Below are 5,584 nucleotides of genomic sequence, written 5' to 3' on the forward strand. Positions count from 1 at the left end.
GGTACGAGCACAAACATCTCCATATCAGCGGTGGTTGGTGAATGGAGTTCGTCGGGGAACAATCGGCCCCACAAAACCCTTGAGCTGAAGTTATGGGGGAGGCGTGGCGGACCACTGGCCACCGGTCTTACGCTGCTGAAACACTTCAGCCGGCCAGCGGGCAGAAGACGACTCCTCCAGGTCACGGGGATCTTGGATCCAGAGCAGGGTGGATCACACCTGGTCCGAGGCTGACGTCGGGCAGGGGGGGGTGGGGGGGGGGGGGGGGGGGGGAGGGGATGACAGATGATAGCGGCAGCAAACTATTCCTGGGGAGGATGTTTCGTTTCTTCACGGTCAGAATGAACCAACATCTCTCAAAGTGACCTCCTTATCACAGCTGTGACCTCCCTATACTCCTGTAAAACCCCCCCTGCAGCCCCCCCCCCCCCCCCCCCCCCCCCCCCCCCCCCCCCTGCCCCTCCCCCTCGACAGACCCCCCCCCCACACACACACACACAGTCACACACACTCCCTGCCTCACCCCCCTTATCGTCGCTGTTCTCCTCCTCCACCTTTGCAGCCTCTACCCATATCCTTCCTCCCCCCCTTCCCGTCTGAATTCGTCCACTCCCACCCATCGGCCAAAGTCAGCCCCATCCGCCCCCTCCAGATTCACCAAACATACTGCATGTTTACTCTTGTGTGTGTGCGTGCGTGTGTTCTGTGTGTTCTGTGTGTGTGGTGTGTGTGTGTGTGTGTGTGTGTGTGTGTGTGTGTGTGTGTGTGTGTGTGTGTGTGTGTGTGTGTGTGTGTGATGTTTGAGTTTATGTGGGAGAGTGAAAGAGAAAGAAAAGGGAGATAAAGAGGGAGCGGGTGACACACTCAAGGATAGTGCATGTGATCCAGGTTGTGATATGCGTTTGTTTATTGCCATCAGGCGCTATTTACTGGAGTGTGGTGTAATTTATGGCGTGACCTTATCCCAAGCCGCTCAGCTTGCTGGTGATGAATTAACCATGGAGATGAAATGTAACACACGATCATCGCTGCGAGGAAATACCTCAGCTCCAGGTGCCGTTGGTGGGTGGGTGGGGGGGGGGGGGGGGGGGGTTCAGGGGTGAAGGGTGAGGGGTCGCGCGGCAAGCCCTCAGGCCCCTCGAACCCTGACCCTGACGGGGCTGATGAATAGTGTGCTAACAAGGACCAGCGCTCACAGGCTGCGTCTGTACTCTCTCTCACTTTCTTCTTTGACGAGTACAAATCGTGCCTCCTCTCTCTTTCTCTCTCTGGCGCTGCTTTGCCCTATACCTCTCTCTGTTTCTTCTCCCCCCCCACCACCGCCCCCGCCCTCTCCATCTCTGTCGCTTTTGGAGGACAACAGGCTCAGGGCAAACTAGTTCCCCCGCTATCCTACTGAACCCTAAAAATACCTTGGCCTCCCTCTGGGTTTATAATCATCACCATACTACATTGTAACAAGGCGCTGTCACAGCCTTACATAACCTAGCTCATGCTTAACACCGCGGCTGCCACTTAAGAATAGATTGAATAAATTATTATTGGGTGAGCTTTAAAAATCTTGGCACACCGACGGAGGTGATTGTGTTTCCCTTAGTCCCTTGGGTGCGGACGGGATGTTTAAAAATAAAAAAAAAGTTAACAACCCACACCCAGTGATAAGGAGTATTAAAGAACATGCACGCGGACACACAATGAACACCCACACACATGTGCGCGCGCACACACAGTCACACACTCAGGGCTAACCGCACACGCCCACTTATAAGAAAGAAAAATCCCTCTCACACACACACACACATGTATATGAACACCCAGATACATGCGCGCGCACACACCCACTTATTACTAGTGAGTAAAAGCTCATAAAAACCCACATACATGCACACTCACACCTACTGACGCACCCTGACACACTAAACGAACAAACACACACCCAGGGCCACTGATACACATGCTAAGACACACACACACACACACACACACACACACACACACACACAGGAGCACGGATACACGTGCGGAGACACACAAACACACACACACACACACATGAGCACTGATACACATGCTGAGACACACACACAGACACACACTCATGAAAACACATACTAATGCTGACACAGAGACACATAAGAACACACAGACACATGAAATCCACACACACAGAGGGGCATTTGCGCACTCGGATTGTGGAGCCAATTAAAGAGATGAGTCTTATTAGCGGAGGTGGCCTGGCCCCCCGTTAATCTCCCGGGCTTCCTGGCACGGACGGGTGACACCAGCAACTTTCCCTCATCTTAATGGCCCCTGTCTCATCATCCCCTTATGAGACGCTCATCCAAACTCCAGCCAGACTCCCATGATTTAGCCGTAGCACCCGGCCCCCCAAATCCATCAGAGCATCCATGGGGCTGGGCCCGGGAGGAGTCACCTCTGAACGAGCCTAGGAGAATTGAAGGAGAGGAGGGGAGACCGGGTGCATTACGTGGTACAGCATTACCTCACTGACTCCCCTTTTCTCTCCCCCCCACCCCCCCACTCTCTCTCTGTCTCTCTCCCTTTCCCTCTCTCTCTCCGGCCCCTCTCCCCTTATTGGATGCCATTATAATTCTTCCGATTCCTGCTGACAAAACCATTACTGTGTTTCCCGGGCCACCCGGGAGGGCTCAGGGCCTGATCCTGTCCCAGGGCCGCCGTGCAAGGCAAGGACGAGGCGGGAAGGAGAGAAGAGAAGGCGTGGAGACCCTGATTGCCAATCCCATGGGTAGGAGTTATGCTGAAAAGCTTGTCTTGTCTTCTCCCTCACCCCCAGACCTCCCCCCCCCGCCCGCCCCCCATCAAGGTCAACTGCCCTCACTCGACCCCCCCCCCCACACACACACTCCCTCCCTCCCTCCCTCCCCCCTGGACCACCTGCAGTTCAGCCGACGACAGATTCCCTCTTCACCCCAAACCCCCCCCCCCCCCCCCCAACAACCTCCACCCCCTCCCCACCGAGGTGGAGATGACAGCCTAATCCTCCTGTTCCTCCTCTCCGCCAGCGGCAGCAACAACAGGCCCCGTCACTCGCTCTCTTGTTCCGCACACCTTTCAGTTTTTCTTCTCTCTCTCTCTCTCGCGCTCTACCTCACCTCCGTCGGTACCGCGTAAAACCAACAGTAGCCCAGACATGGTGGGTTCCCACGGCGACCTATTCATGGTTACCTGCAGGAATCTCTGACCTGTTCTGGCCTGTTCTGAGTCCCACTCATAAAGCACCCCTCTGTGTAACGCGAAAGGCATGCTGTGTTATTTAAGCTTGATTTGAATAGGGCCAAATACAGAAACATAGACCAGTGTGAGGCCGTCATCTGATGATTGCGTCATAGTTATTCTAGCCAAAGATAATTTATGACACTTGTCCAGAGTGTTTGTTTTTTGAGCATTCCGGATTCAGCTCCACCGTATCTGGCATCACAAGGCCTCATCCAGGAAGAGATCCCTTCCTCTTTTTGTTTGGACCGCTGATGTTTTATTTGGATGAAGCACAATTTCGAGGAGGGTTATAAATGCTGAATGTCAAGTATCTTTTGTGTACTTTATTGAAGGGGCGTGCGCAGCCCGGAAAGAGGTTGTGGTTTCTGCATTCAAATGTAGGCTTAGAGTCCACAGAGCAATACGGCTTGTGGCTTGTTCATCTTTGTGCGCATGTGTGTTTGCCTGTGTGTGTGTTTAATCTGAGGAAGAGAAGCCTTGGTAAATGATTTTCAAGGGTCAGCTGCTTTTCCTTGCCCTATGAGATTACAGCTGATGTGTTCATCAATGATTCAACCAAAGCGCTTCATCCCACAGACTGATGTCTATTGGGAAAACCAAACATGAAGTGCAGGGGATGGGCCAGTCCAGTGGCTGTGTGTCTACAACAACAGTCCTCATTGATTCCCAGAAATTATTTATATGAAGAAGCGGATGATTTAATTGCAACCCCCAAAACAAATCGATCATTTTCAATGTCTTCAGAAATTGTTCTGCAAACAAACCGAAAGCCTGAGTTTGGATTTGGCCTACGTTGCATTATGACTTTCTTTTGAATAAATCTGTGTTCCTGTGACCATCTCTTTTGATCCCAGGGGACCTGACAGGGCCCCTATAGGTTATCAGGAGGAGATATGAACCTAGTCGTGTGTTCACATCAAAAGCCAAGATGCGGCGCAAATGAATACAAAGTCAATGCAAAAATTGGGAATAGACGCACAGGTTCCAACGCACGGGTGGCCACTTACGACCTGGTTCGTGCGGATTTTGTGTGAAAATGGTCGCCCCAAGGACGAAATTTGTGTGTTCGCTCAAGTTAAAATATTTGAATTTCGCTTAATGATGAAACGCCTGCGTCAAGGTCATTCGCCTCTATTCACGTTTTTGCATTGACTTTGTATGCATACAGAGTCAATGCAAAGACTTGAATAGAGGCGAATGATCTTTGCAGTGCTTTGCTTTTGATGTGAATGCACAGTAAGAGCCTGGAACCAAGGCTGTAGGTTCTGATTGAGCAGCCCCTGACCCGACTTAAGCTCAACTTAACCTGCTCTGGACTGCTGCAATGGCGTTAGAGTAAAAAAATAAACTCTAAATAAGAAATGCCTTGCCGTAGAGGCCCCAAGTCCTTGACGGCAGTTATAAAACGTGGCAGGATAATTGTGAAAGTGGAGCCTCATAAATTGTTTACGCTTTACTTCGTTTAACACCACTGGGGTTCGGTGACTCCTACTTTCTAAGCAGTGCTGTTGAATGCAGAGAAGAAATCAGATAAGGAGCCACAGTATTTTTCCTTCAAGCTACTCAGACCCAGCAGCCAGGTAGAAGGAATCACTACTCCGAGAGAAGAAATCTAATTAGAGCAATGCCGCGACAGAGGAGCCTCTCCTTGTATCGCTGAGCTCCTCCAAGTCCCGTTTAATAAGCCCGCGTTGATCTCACCACCTTCTTATTATTCTTGCACTTAACGCTAGTCGGGTTGAGCTTTGAGTCGTTCGTCACGTGTGCGGTGCCATTTCCATTTGCGTTTCCATGACCCGGTTTCTCTCGACAACGCACAATGGGCCCTTTTGAACGCCAACACAAATGGGTGTCAAATAGAGCAGGGTATGAGCAATTAAGATGACGATTACGAAGTTGCAGGCTTATTTTTTCTCTGTGGAATACAGAAAATATCACGTAGGTACCCTTTAATAAACGTTATAAAAGGAATGCCTACACGACGCCAGTTTAAAATGAATGGCTTTGTTTGCCAGTCCTTTCCTAGACTCGAAATCTTAAGGGTAATGCGCAGTTATGTATCTATTCCTGGATTGTACCGCCCTCTAGTGCCAATTCCTTGCACTGACGATTTCTAATGAGCCCTGAAACGTGTGGGAAAATACCAGATCCTTCTCCTTATATTTTTCCAGTGAAAGCTCCATGAACTTCTTGCCCGGATATTGGGAAACCTGACCCAAGAGCTCCACCAGTGTTGGCCAGCAGCAACTTGATGAGGTCACACCCGCATGAGCCGCCTCAAGTGGAATGCTAAGTAGTGAGGGTCAGGAAGCAGTGGAAACACAGA

This window comes from Gadus morhua, chromosome 10 (assembly GCF_902167405.1).
Source record: "Gadus morhua chromosome 10, gadMor3.0, whole genome shotgun sequence".
Lineage (NCBI taxonomy): Eukaryota > Metazoa > Chordata > Actinopteri > Gadiformes > Gadidae > Gadus > Gadus morhua.